The sequence below is a fragment of the Rhinoraja longicauda genome, chromosome 2 (genome assembly GCF_053455715.1).
Source record: "Rhinoraja longicauda isolate Sanriku21f chromosome 2, sRhiLon1.1, whole genome shotgun sequence".
Taxonomy (NCBI): Eukaryota; Metazoa; Chordata; class Chondrichthyes; order Rajiformes; family Arhynchobatidae; genus Rhinoraja; species Rhinoraja longicauda.
Window position 1 is genome coordinate 22,997,040 of NC_135954.1, and position 17,283 is coordinate 23,014,322.

The window sequence follows — 17,283 nt, forward strand, 5'->3', positions numbered from 1 at the left end:
GCATTTGCTATTATTTTATCACAGAGAGAATGAAACTAAACCAAATTTTATACTTCAAGAACTAATGTTGAAAATGTTAAATGACGCTGTTAACCAAAGCACATTTTTTAAATGTCTCAGTGCACGGTACAGTGGAAAAAAAATTAAATTCCAACTTGCAACATTACACCTCAATTCCATTTACAACTTAGATTAGCTTGTCTGTGACATTTTGAAATTGATCTATGAGCTGTAAGGGTGATTAGCACAGCCCAGCCTTTCAGACTGTTGCAGCAGCTGTGATGGACTGGCCGCTGCTTATGGAAGCCGCACACCAGAAATGTTGGACAGAGTTCCTGCGTCCAAGCAAATTAAAGTAAACAGACAAGGTCTTTCTCATCCACCCTGTTAGCAGCCTCTCAGCCAGCCTGGAGACCACACACCCAGACCACACAGCGCCAGCTGAATTCACTTGCACGCAAAGTCTAGGAGCTGTCAGCTAACCGGGATGGTGGGAAGGTGGGGGTTGTGAGGAAAGGCACTGGGCTCCAATCATTAGGCTTAGGGGGAGGTTAATCCATCCCTTGCTGGGGTAACACACTGGTCATGGCCTTTCACCATTCACTCTTCTCCCTCACCTAACCAAATGACTGATGAATGGTGATTCTAACACTTGCATCTACTCCACCTCACAAATTACAGGAAAAGCAAGCTGTGTGTGAAGGAGAGACTTGCTGAAGAACAAAATTAATACAGCGCTCCATAGCTAAAGTTAAAATTTTTGGAATAAATTACTCCAGCACTGAGATGCATTTGTACTTCATTCAAACAACAGTCCTATAAACAAAAGAAAGTGAACTGTGAACCTCTATAAGTCTGTAATGTGGAATATTCTGAACAATTACCAATTCTATAAGACGTTAATCAATTTTAAAGAAAAAATATTGATGCACTGTGATCTTTAATGTACAAAGAGGAAACATTTAAGAAAGTAGAGCTTATTGACAGATTCAAAATTTCAAATGTTATTATTAATTCAGTCAAAAGTGCAATTTCTCAAGCTTGAAATAAAAGATCCTACGCTATAGAGCATTGCACATTTCACAATATTTTTCTGTTTATACATCAAAAGACATGCAAAGACCCTAGCAGGCTAAGACAGAACATTAAAATTTGGACAGTCCAACACAGCTAGACAGTGTGTAGGAAATAACTGCAGATGCCGGTTTAAATCGAAGGTAGACACAAAATGCTGGAGTAACTCAGCGGATAGGCAGCATCTCTGGAGAGAAGGAATGGGTGACGTTTCGGGACGACCCTTCCTCAGACAGAGGTTCCACTAATTCTGCTCTGAAAGTATCAAAGTGCAGGAAAAGAACCGAAGCCGAAAATGCTTTCACAAATTCCCAGTCATGCTGTGGACAACCTCAAGAAATAAATATGTACAAATATTCCATCATTCACATTCCTTGGTTATTTTCAAACTCCTTGCAAACAGTTAATTCATTTTGAAGTGGAGACATTGATGCAGATGGATAAACACAACAGTTAATTTGTGCAATCCATGGTCCAACAAATAGTGATGAGATAAATACCGAGAGGTTTTGGTTGAGAGATACACATCTGCGCCCTCCTTCCTCGCAACATGGACCCACTACAGTTCGCATACCGTCCGAACAGGTCCACGGATGATGCGGTCTCCCAGGTTCTACACACCGCTCTCTCTCATCTGGACAGCCAGGGGGGCTATGTGAGGATGCTGTTCATTGACTTTAGTTCAGCATTCAACACAATAGTCCCCAGCAGACTGGTTGAGAAGCTGCTGGAACTGGGGCTTAGCACCCACTCTGTGTGCCTGGGTCCTGGACTTTCTCACTGCCAGGCCCCAAGTGGTCAGGATGGGGGAACACACATCTAGCTCCCTCACCCTGAACATAGGATCCCCCCAGGGCTGCGTCCTTAGCCCCCTACTGTACTCCCTGTACACACATGACTGTGGGGCCAGGTTCAGCTCAAACTCCATCATCAAGTTTGCTGATGACACTGTGGTGGTGGGCCGGATCTCCAACAACGATGAGAAGGCCTACCGGGAGGAGGTGGCTGATCTGGCACTCTGGTGTCAGGACAATAGCCTCCTCTTGAATGTCACTAAAACAAAGGAGCTGATTGTGGACTTCAGAAGGGCTAAACATCCAAGGACGTACACGCCACTCGAGATAAATGGGTCTATTGTGGATAGGGTGAGCAGTTTCAAATACTTGGGAGTCCGCATCGCAGAGGATCTGACGTGGGCAACGCACATTGCCGCACTGGTGGGTAAGGCTAAGCAGCGCCTTTACCACCTTAGACAACTGAGGAAATTCAGAGTGTCGCTGAGGATCCTTCATTGCTTCTACTCTGGGGCTGTAGAGAGCATCCTGTCCGGCAACATTACAGTCTGGTTTGGGAACAGCTCTGCCCAGGACAGGATGGCCCTGCAGAGAGTAGTGCGTTCGGCAGAACGCACCATGGGAACTACACTCGTCCCCCTGCAGGACCTATACATCAGGAGGTGCAGATCCAGAGCAAGCAAGATCATGAGGGACCCCTGCCACCCCAGTAACGGACTGTTCCAGATGCTACGATCAGGCAAACGCTTCCGCTGTCACGCTGTGAAAACGGAGAGGATGAGACGGAGCTTCTTCCCACAGGCCATCAGGACTGTCAACTTTTATAACCCCAGAGACTAAATTTTTGTCGACACTTTTTGTGCTATGTTTAGTAACTTATTAACTTTATTTATATGCTGTAACTGTAATTCTTTTTGTGCACAACCCGCAGGCATTGCCACTTTCATTTCACTGCACATCGAGTATGTGTATGTGACAAATAAATTTGACTTGACTTGACTTGCCAGAACATTACAAGAACTTGCTGCTCTTCTGCCAATAATGCAGGGGATCTTTTCAAATCGGCTATACTTTAACTTTTCAACTAAACGATGACATCTCTGGCAATACTGTGCTCTCTTTGAATTGGAATCAACCATCAGCATAGGTCATGAGTTTGAGTCCCATGGGCAGTGTTTTAGTCCAAAATGCTCTGCCAAAAGGGCAATGGGAACTATCACTTTGCCAAGCCAACATCAATATTCCTTATTTGGGAACTTCAATTTTAATGTTACATCTGGTATTTCAATGGAATCACATATTATCAACCAGTAGGAATATTGCTTAATTATGATTGTTAGCCTATTGCCGATTATTCTCCTTGCAGAAATTAATTATTTTCAAAGGTAACATTTGAGATGAAAAAATAAAAGACACTGAGCAACTCTGAATATTGCAAACTACGAATTCACAACTATCATTATTATAGATTAACCCAATACGATTGGATCTGATGTACTCTGAATTCACCCAGACACAATTTTAAAAGTGTGATTCAGAAATGTTTCATATAAAATATCGGATACAATGACTGACACAGCTTTGGTGTATGGGATGTACACCATTGTAAAACAGGTTTACGTTAGCTTACCCCGTAAGGTTGGTTAGAGTTTAGAGAACGCTGTTTAGTTTGGGAAGATGGTTGGTGTTGTATTCTGGATACCATCTTCACGAAGGAAAAGATGGCTGTGGTTGTCAATGTAGGCTAAGGCTTATATAGAGAAATCTCAGAAGTACACTAACCTTCAGGAACTTATTGTCAAGAGTTATGAGGTAGATGAAAGTTGCCTATTTTGGAATTGTCGTTGGAGCTGAGGAAATGGACCCCTGAAATTGCTCTCTCCTGTGCTTACTCAGAGTCACGAGATTCATGGCCTCCTCCCTGGTATCAACTACTTCCATGACAGGAACTTGAAATTTTACTTTTTTTTTTAATTGACCAATAATTTTTGTGTAGTTTTATAGTTGCTGTTACGGTGTGTGTTTTAAAAATATCTTATATTGTCTTAATTCAAGTAATGAATTTGTTTTTATTTTTTAAATAATCTTATTACATCAACGCATCAGATGATGTTGCCATTGCTAGCTAAGATGCACTTGCCCAGATTTGCTAGCACCTCAGTGGGTACTATTCTGTGGGAATAAATCTTGATAACACTTCACCTTTGGTCAGCCAAACTTAGTTTTTTTTTTAAATCAAAGGCCGGTGCAATTTGTACAGTAACTGCACCATTTACATGAAATAACATGCAAATTTACACCACTTATCCATTGCAACTAAACTCATTGAAAATACAATTCCTATAAAATTGAATTATTTCAATTAGGACACTATTTTGTGCAACTAAAGTGCAAAGTTTCAAATGATCTAAATAAACAGAGACAATAAAATTGAGGTCAACACCTTCATGCTACTTGCTAGTGACCAAAGATGAATTTTAATTCCATTAATTAATATTCTCACCACAAGAGCACATGTTGCTATGTTGAACTGTGTCTCTGGAAGGCAAAAATGAGGCTTCTGCCTTCAAGCACTGTCAGTACATTTCCACCAGTAGGTCTGCCCATCATTAAAGGTGACACCAATATCTATTGCCTGGACTGAATAGTAATTCTAATTTGTAGCATGCCGACTAATAGCACTATTAGCAGCCAATGGTTCTTTTCAATCGCTGTTCATTGCTGAAATCTCCAACTCATACTAATTTTTATCATGAATTAGCCAGTGCATTTAAGATAACATAAAAGATTGTCTATACAGATAACCTGCAACAAAATCATAAAATAACTCATGATAAATATGTAAGAAGGAACTGCAGATGCTAGTTTAAACCGAAGATAGACAGATAGACACAAAAAGCTCAGTGGGACAGGCGAAAACGAAAACGAATGGGTGACGTTTCGGGTCTGAAGAAGGGTCACGACTCGTAACGCCCCCTATTCCTTTTCTCCAGAGATGCTGCCTGACCCGCCGAGTTACTCCAGCACTTTGTGAAACCAACATCAGCTGTTCCTTGTTTCTACCCATCTCCTCCTCTCTCCGGGCCAACCCAAGGCAGAGGGCCAGCACTCTGGTGCCAGCTCCATGCTTGTCTGCTTCAACTGGATAGTTCTCATTGCCGTGTATTGTTACAGTTCACAGGTAACTACTCGCTTGAAAGTTCAAACCAATACAGTATTGGTAACGCTCAGCAATTGTTTGATGCTTCAGTGACTGGAGTATATTGACACGTTAACTTAGTGTTTTTCCATTTCATCTTTTGACATTTTGACAATTTGGTCTTTACTTTCCAATTACTTGATAAAGACAGAATGCCACTGCCAATGATCAAGAGTAAATGTAGCACAAATTAAATTCATTGATCCTGTTCATTGTCCCCATAAATAAGTGTTTTAAAATGGATAACTATGTGACAATATTAAGACACTTTGTGTCATCCAATTTAATGTTGTCTTGGCATAGAATTTGGGCTGCTTGAAGGGTCTCAACCCAAAGCGTCAGGGTTATCATGGCTATCATGATAAATGTGTTTGCAATTTGATTGCACTAAGCAAATGGAAGAAATTGCCCTTGATATTGTTGTAGGTTCACAGAACCCATACAAGAAATGCATTCATTAAGATGTGGACTTATTATGGAAACAATAATAATCAAGTTACATCCCTTTCTTTTTTATTTGATTCTTTTTTTAATACCCAATTACATTTCTAACATTACAACTGAGAATAACATATTCACATGGATATGCAGACAATTGAGGGATATGGATCATGTGCAGACAGGTAAGATTAGTTCAGCTTGGCATCACTATAGGCACAGACATTGTGGGCCAAAGGGTCTGTTCCTTCTGAATGGTTTTATGTTCCATAAGTACAAAGAAACCTAGAAAATAGGTGCAGGAGTAGGCCATTCGGCCCTTCGAGCCAGCACTGCCATTCAATATGATCATGGCTGATCATCCAGAATCAGTACCCCGTTCCTGCTTTCTTCCCATATCCCTTGATTACATTGTTGACTATAAACGGTTGTGAGATATCGTGCAGGTGTAAAAGGAAATGTAAAATTCAATTCTCTTTCTGTTTCTTTCCGCTTCATAGACAGCCTTTGATCACCAGAGAAATTATACACAAACTGTTTTGGGTTCACTTCATGAACAAAAATAATTTTAGGCCAGTATTGACAATGGCACAGCTTCTACCTCATGTGGGAGTGCTAATGACTGAAGACTGTGCTTAAACAGAGGCCACGACTGAACGACGTTTGAAGCTCAACAAATTTAGAAACTTTTTCTGTGCTGCTAACATTCTTTTCCAGATTCTCTCAAGCTATAAATCATAATCCCATTGTTTAGCACGGACAGAATTTACAGTGGGTTAATATATTACAAAACAATGCAATGGCAACGTGAATAATTAGTTAGATTCAATTGATTTCACCTACTTATGAAAAATGTTATAATGTCAATCATACAAAAGCTTCCGAAGTTATGCTGGTGGAGGATAACAGCATTCTAACTTAATGGACCTGAGGCTGGATGTTAGTAAACACTCAACTCAAATATCAATATTGCTTGAATGTGGATTCCAATTAGCATTGTTTACTGCTCTGCACAAACTGTATTTTGTTCATTTGAATAAACCATATTTTAAAACAAAAGGAACTACTCAGCAGCTCAGGCAACATCCATGCAGAAACATTTCAGATTCCTAATAATTTGATAACTTTAGATTTTATGGATATTTACCAATAATCTGCTGCCATTACACTCATAACTTCAAAAGTAATTGGAGAAGAATTAGGTCATTCAGCCCATCAAGTCTACTCCGCCATTCAATCATGGCTGATCTATCTTTCTCATGCAAACCCATTTTCCTGCCTTCTCCCTGTCACATTTGACAATGATGATGCAGGCACTGAAGAAATATGGAACCAAAATAGAGGATGATTACACTTAGGTATAACTTTTATAATGATCAAGTCCTGAAATAAGACCCTGATCCCTTAACTTTCTAGTTCAGAGAAGTGTGTGCTTTTAACTGAGCCAAGTTAGCACAGCTAAACATCTTCGGACGTAAACAAAACCCAAATCCAGTTGGAACCCTATTCTTTGTCAGAATAAGTTGAAGAGAGGCCATGCAGCCAACAAAACTCACCTCAAGAAACGTTTCACAATATATTGTAAATCACACAAACAGAATATTAAATAATTATCGGTTTAATGTATTTGATTACCTTTACCAAGTAAAGGATTGTAGTACTGAACTTTATGGCCAATGTAACAAATCAATTATCATAATTTATTCTCACACAAGCTCACAAATACTGCATTAGTTCATGGAAACTTTCATGTGATCTGTATTTGTGGAGATTATTATAATCCATTAAAAAGAGGCTTCTGCAAAATGTAATCTAACATGCAAATTTCTAATAAAAACAGAATCCAAAAATGCTTAGTACCCCTTAAATCATACATTGTTGTCAAATCTCACGACTTTCAGAATTCCTTAAATCTGGGTTCTGGGAATCTTTCCACATGGCATGCAAAAATCAGATGCCTAAAAATACTTATAATGCTTTATTACAGGATTTACAGACTATCATACAATCATGCAAGTCCTGAAAGTTTTGTGATTGAAAGGATTTATTCAAAATATTACGTTTAATCTGCTCCTAACATTGTGAAAGAATGACATTTCCACATGCAATGGCATTGGTGCATAGCTCTTCCTTGTTTTAAATAATCCATTAAAAGTGATATACATTTTTAAATAAAATTTACAATGCTATTGAGATGAGTAGAATATTTCAAAAGAGCAATACAGCTCTTGTTTCCTATTGAAAAGGCTTATCTCTAGTCAGGAAGCGAACAATTTAAACAAGGGTCTCAAAGTTATATTTGCACCATAAATGTTTCACAAAATGATTGTTCTACTGTATATCTATAATAACTACTGATAAGATTTAACCCATATAAAAATAATTGTTGAAACTACACTATTAAAATGTTATTAAATATCTTACTCAAAATGAAACCATGGCCAATTTCTGTATTAGTTTAATTATTCTAGTTTGTAAGAAAACATAATTAAAAGTTAGTTTTTAATTCCATTGTATCAAATGAAAACAATATTCAAGTTTCTTTCAAAGATAAATATTTAAAAACAATCCTGCATTCTTTCCCAAATTCTATTTTGGCTTTTTTTCATGAAAAATCAGAAAACATTGATTTATTATAACATCTAATTGAGTTTCTGGATCAATAAAAGTAAGAATCATATTAATTCTTAAGAATTATAAAATGTATTTGGAGGTTCACATTAAACTGGTGTGCTCCTACTTTAAAACATGTCCAGCAACACCAGGCAGTTATTTACCCAAGTTCAATATGTATAATTAACTTATTTTACAATAAAAATTAAAACTATTATATATAGATTTTCCCCCGCTGACTTAATTGCCTATTAACCAATTGCGAGAAGATACAAAATGAACTAATTCGCCAAATGTAACAAAAAGTTTTCAACGATTCATATCAAAATAATTAAATGCATAAATTAAACATAAGGTTTTTAACACAGGACTTTCTCCTCAGATACCAAGTTATTAGAGTTATGCTTTTTGCAGCAAGAGGTTAAGAAACCAGCTGACAAATATTGAGCAGTTCAGATGTACAGCCATTACATTAGAATCGCCCGAATTATTCTGCAATATCAAAATAGTTAGGCATTGGTTTATAGAGATAATGTTATAAAATGAATCTCCATGGGAATTGCAATGCCAACAAAAAATGCCAAAAATATATATAATTTCTTCATTCAGAATCCATCTGCACTAAAAAATACAAATATTTAAAATTCAAATTGAAAGCATTTTTTAAATTTAATGTCATGATGTACATTACTGATTTTTATTTATTTATTAAAGCTCATTAAACAAAGCAAACAAATGCAAGGAGAAGAAAAGAAATCTGCTATTTGAATGCATTTGAATACTTGGGACGTTTTCTGTGTTAATTTCCATTAGTTTTAGGTATACTACTATATGCCGCTAGGCAAACCTTAAATAAAGATTTCAAGGTCACAGCATAAATTGAAAACTACTTCAAGTCATATTTAAATAAACATGACCTTCCAGATAGACTAGGCTTATGTGCTATTTCTTGTGCAGAGTATAATGTGAAAATTCAAAAAATCAGATAATACATAAACTGCAAATGCAAAGCAGCAAAAGAAAGAAATAGAATTTATAGCAAGAATAGCAATCACAATGAATCCAATTTTAATTTATGGTCAAAGTAATTTTTAGTAACCAAGTCTATTAAGATTTTTCAAAGCAATTTATTTCCAAACTACATTAACAGTGTGTTTAATTATCTTCACAATACATTGTTGAAAGTACACCAAACAGTTGTAACATTATTAATCAACAGTGGTATCTTGCAAAAAAGAATTTGGAAGCTTGCAACAACAAGTTGGTTTTATGGCCTTCAATTAACTCTCCTATTGAACCTAATATAATGCAAATAAGAATCTGACTGAGTTAATGGGAGTACCTTGGGAGTAAATAACTAAGAATTATTCACTTAAATTTGAATTATCTGTGCACGATCAGCCTTCAGCCTTAATCATATCCAGAAAGTGTATACATTGTTTCCTACTTTACAGAGTGATTATACTCCAAAAACTACTTCACTGGCAATAGCATACTTATGGCATCATAAGTTTGTGAAAGGTAAAAAACAATGCAAGGACATTCATTCTCTTTATCTGTAGATTTAGAGATGTAATATTTAAACTATAACAACAACTCGGATTATTAAAGAGTTCATCTAATGAAAATACATCTTTAACACTTAACAAAATATTTGGTAAAACGGGGTTATGTTTGGATAATTAATGCATAATAATAGTGCCTGAAATCCTTTCAATGTGAGAAGCAGCAAAAATATGTAACTCAACTTTTCATCCCTTTTTAAACGGCCTCAAAAATTAAAACAATTACCACGACACAAAACAGTTGTATAAGTATAGCATTCGGTAAAATTGTAGCGAGCATCAGAACTTTTTCTTCAATTAGTGTCTTTTGTACAATTCTTTCTGAAAGATTCCAAAATGTATTTCAGTGCACAAGCACTGTAAAACATCAAAGGGCAGCAGCAACAAATTACATTATATTTCCGTATTTTGTTTAGTGAAGAATATTTTATCTGCCGATTATAGAAGTTTGGACAACATAGTGTTCAAAACAATGAGCCGAACAGCAACAGAACACATCCAATTCAAGCACGAAATAACCTATGCCACGTAAATAAATGTAACTGTGGGCAGAGTAACTTCATCCTGAATTTCTGCTTATGTAAACAGTCATTTTGATGAATTAAATATTGTTTTTAAACAAAAGAATACTCTTGGTTCTACTTGGTAATATGGGAAATGACTGAAAAAATAACACCTCTTCATCATCTGAAAATAATGTCAGCTTCAAGCTTATTTGGATCTTCAGATGCTAAACTCCCATTTCAAAATCTATTAAATTCACTAAAGAATCTCCAACTAATGTTAAAAACCAACTAATTACTTATTGTGTGTAAGAAGGAACTGCAGATGCTGGTTTAAACCGTAGATAGACACAAAAAACTGGAGTAACTCAGCGGTTCAGACAGCATCTCAGGAGAAAAGGAACAGGTGATGTTTCGGGTCGAGACCCTTCTTCAGATTATTACTAAATTACTTATTATTAAATTACTAACGTTAAAGTCTTATTCATACTTCGCCCATAGCAAAAAACAAAAGAAGCTGAGGGACAAAATTAGAATAAGGGAAACATCATTTATTTCATTGTACATGCCTTTGCTCCTGCGAACATACTCGTATGCAGCTCATTTAGGTGACAGCCAAGCAGTCAACCATCAAGCTTTACCATTGCAATTTGAACAGCTGTATTAGGTGGTCCAAACAAGAGTTATACGTCCCACCTGCGTGAAACTATATCGCCTGCCTCTAGATATTCATGTGGGACATGAGAAAACAATGAAATAACAGGTGTTAAACCTTCCCCACTCCATGCCTCCATTTTAAAAAAGTAAAATGAAGATACCCTCTGGAGTTTATCGGCAATCTCTGTGTTGTAACTCTACACAAATGGAAAAGATTTAATGTTGCGGAAAATAAACACAATACATAATGCACGCTATCTTGCTCAGACTTAAGGCTTCAGCACTCAAATAGCAATTTTAATTAAAGATCACCATAACAGTGATCGTCAGAATTCAAATGGGACTAGAAGATCCGGAAAATAATATTCATTATTTTAGTATTTATCAATAACTGAGGAATAATTGTGCAGATGTGTTTTTCGGAGTAGTTATCAATTATTCATGCAGTCTTATAAATTGATTATGATCATAGAATGTTATTGTTATTGTACTCCTAATGCAAAATATTTAATACTTTAAAAGCTAAATAACCAACACCAAAATAACAGCCTTCCTTGGAAATATTGACCTTTTCTGATATGATTTTCAATCGTTTCACACACGGTGATGTTGCAGCATTCCATATTTACTGAAAAACGTTTTCTTTGTTTTCTTAATAAATCATCATTTCAGTATAGGTTTCAAGAGCAAAATATTTTTTCATACACAATCAAGATAACACTAAAGCACTCTCTGCAAGCAACGTAATGGCAACAGTCATTACCAACTGAGAATGTGCCAGGGCTGGTGAAATGAACAAGATGGTACTGCACAGAACAAAATAGAAAAAAACAAAGAGAATTTTTTTTACTTTGTCTACAAATCAATATTCTTCACTTGATGACAATTAATTTTAATTCAATGAAAATATAAATGTGAATATATGATGATTTCCTTTTTATTTTAAGAACCATTTGCTTGATGCTTCAAAGTTCCGCTGGTTTCTCTTATACATGTGTAACTGCAGATCCAGTATGTCATTAAGTGCATTGTATTATGCATTCAGAACCATTGGCTTTGGACAATTCAGATAGGGTTGGGGAAGTGAGCAGCATATACATGAAGTATAAGACAATAACTGCAGATGCTGGTACAAATCGAAGGTATTTATTCACAAAATGCTGGAATAACTCAGCAGGTCAGTCTGAAGAAGGGTCTCGACCCAAAACGTCACCCATTTCTTCTCTCCTGAGATGCTACCTGACCTGCTGAGTTACTCCAGCATTCTGTGAATAAGCACATACATGAAGATCTATCAGTCAATGTAGATTAGTGTCATGGCGTCACTCATGTTATGCGTCATGCTTTTGTAGTTACGCCCCTTTAGCTTTTGAGTGACCACTGCTTGCGAGATTGGGGTTAGTGTAAGTGGAACGTGCAGGCGTGAGGTCGTGCTTGCTATGTAGTTAAAGTCTTTGGATCATTATCCAGGCGTAAGGCTTCTGTTATTATACGGTCAACACAACAGTCAAGAAATGATTCTTTTCCCCAGATGGCCGTCAATAAAAAGACAATCTACAAAATGCTGGAAATAACGCAAAAATAGAAATGACTGAAAATAGAAAGGTTAGCAACAAAAAACTATAAATATGTTTCATCATCATCATGAATCTATATTAGCATTGAGAGAGGAGAAAGAAGTTAGCAAAGATTGTGTGTGGTTTTGTCACCCCATTGTAGGGACAATGTGTGGGCTCGGAGTGGATGCAGAAGATTAGAATGCCGCCTTGATTAGAGGGTATCAACAATAAAAGAGTGGTCGGGCAAACTTGGATTATTCTCCCTGAAAAGTTGGAGTTTGAGGGAAGATCTGATAGAACTACGTAAAATTATAAGAGGCATAGACAGAGTAGACAGTCAGAAACTTTTTCCTGGGGTGGAAATGTCAGATTAGAGGTGATAATATTAAGGTTGAGAACGACAACGTTTTAAAGACAATAGACAATAGGTGCAGGAGTAGGCCATTCGGCCCTTTGAGCCAGCACCACCATTCAATGTGATCATGGCGGATCATTCTCAATCAGTACCCCGTTCCTGGCTTCTCCCCATACCCCCTGACTCCGCTATCTTTAAGAGCTCTATCTAGCTCTCTCTTGAAAGCATTCAGAGAATTGGCCTCCACTGCCTTCTGAGGCAGAGAATTCCACAGATTTACAACTCTCTAACTGAAAAAGATTTTCCTCATCTCCGTTCTAAATGGCCTACCCCTTATTCTTAAACTGTGGCCCCTGGTTCGGGACTCCCCCAACATTGGGAACATATTTCTTGCCTCTAACGTATCCAATCCCTTAATAATCTTATATGTTTCAATATGATCCCTTCTCATCCTTCTAAATTCCAGTGTATACAAGCCGAGTCGCTCCAGTCTTTCAACATACGACAGTCCCGCCATTCCGGGAATTAACCTAGTAAACCTACGCTGCAAGCCCTCAATAGCAAGAATATACTTCCCCAAATTTGGAGAGGAAAACTGCACACAGTACTCCAGGTGCGGTCTCACTAGGGCCCTGTACAACTGCAGAAGGACCTCTTTGCTCCTATACTCAACTCCTCTTGTTATGAAGGCCAACATTCCATTGGCTTTCTTCACTGCCTGCTGTACCTGCATGCTTCCTTTCAGTGACTGATGCACTAGGACACCCAGATCTCATTGTGCGTCCCCTTTTCCTAACTTGACACCATTCAAATAATCTGCCTTCCTATTCTTACCACCAAAGTGGATAACCTCACATTTATCCACATTAAACTGCATCTGCCATGCATCTGCCCATTCACACAACCTGTCCAAGTCACCCTGCAAACTCATAGTATCTTCCTCACAGTTCACACTGCCACCCAGCTTTGTGTCATCTGCAAATTTGCTAATGTTACTTTTAATCCCTTCATCCAAGTCATTAATGTATATTGTAAATAGCTGCAGTCCCAGCACCGTGCCTTGCGGTACCCCATTAGTCACTGCCTGCTATTCTGAAAGGGACCCATTTATCCCCACTCTTTGCTTTCTGTCAGGCAACCAATTTTCTATCCATGTCAATACCCTACCCCCAATACCATGTGCTCTAATTTTGCACACTAATCTCCTATGTGGGACCTTCTCGAAGGCTTTCTGAAAGTCAAAGTACACTACATCCACCGGCTCTCCCCTGTCCATTTTCCTAGTTACATCCTCAAAAAAATTCCAGAAGATTAGTCAAGCATGATTTCCCCTTCGTAAATCCATGCTGACTCGGAACGATTCTGTTACTACTATCCAAATGCTCCGCAATTTCGTCTTTTATAATTGACTCCAGCATCTTCCCCACCACTGATGTCAGACTAACTGGTCTATAATTTCCTGTTTTCTCTCTCCCTCCTTTCTTAAAAAGGAGGCATAAGGGGTAATATTTTTCACAGAGTGAAAATAGTCTGTGCCTGGTACACACTGCCATGGATGGTGGTTAGCGCGCAACAAAAAAAGCTTTTCACTGCACCTCGGTGCACGTGATTATAAACTAAACTAAACTGAAACTGGTTCAGGCAGATACTGAAATAGCATTTGAAAGTCTTTTAGAGAGGTGTGTGAAAATGCCAGAAATGGAGGGATGTGAATCATATGCAGGCTGAGGAGATGTTTAAATTTTGCATCATGCTCAGCACAGGCATTGTGGGCCAAAGGGCCTGTTCTTCGGCTGTAAAGGTCTAGGTTCTATCCTTTCAATCAATGTCTTTGCTCTTTGTTCATACGCACTTCCCTAATTATTGCTGCCCATTTATCTCCAGAGGTATACCTTTAAAGTTTTCAAATACCGTAAAGCAAAACAAGACCCTGAAATTTGAAAATATGCTATTAAATCATATTAAATGCTATTAAAATGCTATTAATCATACTATATGCTATTAAAAGAACCATAAATTTGCTGAGCTTGCTCAGCAATTAAAACAGGAAGAACTAATTCACATTTCAGTCACAACGTATCTAGACAAATCAGTGAATCTTCTCAGAGTGCCACAGCTTAAATAATGACCTTTTTTTTCTTCTAACTCCAAATAAACTGTATTTGGAGCATTTTCTATTCACATCTTCTCGCTGGTAATTCCTGTTTACTCACAGTGCTGGAGTTCCTTTGTGAAAGCAAAAATGCAAACCCGCATTCATCCTCAATGGACTTCAGCAGGGTGAAATATAATTCTTTACTAAAGATTTGGTTTCTATTGTTACTGACTTGCCTCAGGTTGTAAATATCTACTAATAATCAATTGGTTCTAGATCGGAGATTAAAAACCAAGTATTCAGAGCCAAAAATGCCTTTTGTCATTAAGCTTTACCTGGAATTATCAAACTTTTAGTTTAGCTTAGAGATCTTTTGGAATAATGTAGCTGCCAATTTTAAAATGAACATGGAATAACATTTTTGAATAGTAAATCTCATCTCTAAAATACTGAAACCAATTTTTAAAAACAATTATGTATTTGTTATCACAACTAGACACTCCAAAGATATTACATAGTTTAATATAAATAAAACATTCCAGACCTATCTCATTAAAACAATAAACATTTTAAATATATACAAAACAAGGAACTGCAGGGGCTGGTGAATACACAAAGTGCAGGAGTAATTCAGCAAGTCAGGCAGCACCTCTGGAGAACATGGATAGGTGATATTACGGGTCAAAACCAGAAACATCACCTATCCATGTTCTCCAGAAACATTTTGATTAGTTTGATACATAGAAAATCATAGATATTTTACTGATATATAAAGGCTGCTAAATTTACCTTTTGTTTCAAACAGGTTGGAACAGCCAGGTATGAAGCTTTGATTAAATTAAAGAAGATTGATTTTGATTTTTAAAAAGTATAAAAATAGGTTAAGAAATTTCAAACCAGTCTACAAAATAAGTTAGCCTCAGTAAAACTCTTCATATACCTAAAAGAAAACTGGAGGGTGGCAAATGTTGTGCCTCTTTTCAAGAAGGGCTGCAGGGAAAATACTGGGAACTATAGGCCAGTGAGCTTAACATCTGTAGTTGGTAAGTTACTGGAGAGTACTCTGAGGGATAAGTTATACAGGCATTTGGATGGGCAAGGGCTGATTAGGGATAGTCAGCATGGTTTTGTACATGGGAAGTCGTGTCTCACAAATCTGATTGATCTTTTTGAAGATGTAACAAAAAAGGTTGATGAGGGCAGAACTGTAGATGTTGTGTACATGGACTTCAGTAAGGCGTTCAACAAGGTTCCGCATGGTAGGCTGCTATGGAAGGCGAGATTGCATGGGATGCAAGGTGAGATAACTAAATGGATAGCAAATTGGCTCCGTGGAAGGAAGCAGAGTGATGGTGGAAGGTTGCTTCTCGGACTGGAGGCCTGTGACTAGTGGTGTGCCTCAGGGTTCGGTGTTGGGCCCATTACCGTTTGTCATCTACATCAATGATTTGGATGAGAACATACAGGGCAAGATTAGCAAGTTTGCTGATGATACAAAAGTTGGTGGTTTTGCAGATAGTGAAGATGGTTGTGAAAGATTGCAGCAGGATCTGGATCGATTGGCCAGGTAGGCAGAGGAATGGTTGATGGAATTTAATACTGAAAAGTGTGAGGTGTTGCATTTGGGATGTCGAACAAGGGCAGCACCTACACAGTAAATGGTAGGCATCTGTTGTAGAGCAGAGGGATCTAGTACAGGTGCATGGTTCCTTGAAAGTCGAGACACAGGTAGATAAGGTGGTCAAAAAGGCTTTTGGCACTTTGGCCTTCATCAGTCAGAGTATTGAGTATAGAAGTTGGGAGGTCATGTTGCAGTTGTATAAGACATTGGTGAGACCGTAATTAGAATATTGTGTTCAGTTCTGGGCACCATGTTATAGGAAAGATATTGTCAAGCTTGAAAGGGTTCAGAAAAGAATTACAAGGATGTTGCCAGGACTGGAGGGTGTGAGCTTTCGGGAGAGGTTGAGTAGGCTGGGTCTATTCCTTGGAGCGCAGGAGGATGAGGAGAGATCTTATAGAGGTATACAAAATCATGAGAGGAATAGATCGGGTAGATGCACAGTCTTTTGCCCAGAGATGGGGAATCGAGGACCAAAGGACATAGGTTCAAGGTGAAGGGGAAAAGATTTAATAGGAATCCGAGGGGTAACGTTTTCCACACAAAGGATGGTGGGACTAGTAGAGATGGGACATTATTGGCGGTGTGAGCGAGTTGGGCCGAAGGGCCTGATTCCACACTGTATCACTCTATGACTCTATGACTATTCAGGACTGGTTTCCATCATCTTGTTCACTAATAAAATCTACAGTGATTAATAAAGACACAGGAGCCTGCTGGCATCAGGAGTTATGTGAAGAATTACAGAACAATCTAAGGGCTTGAGATCTTGCAGCATTGTCTATATATAAAAAGAATTTATTGAATATT

General features: G+C 37.8%; 1 protein-coding gene across 3 annotated transcripts in view; it reads right to left on the minus strand.

The window, feature by feature from the left end:
* Positions 1-17,283, minus strand: part of exoc2 (exocyst complex component 2) — a 224,901-nt gene that overhangs the window by 167,662 nt on the left and 39,956 nt on the right. The window lies entirely within an intron of this gene.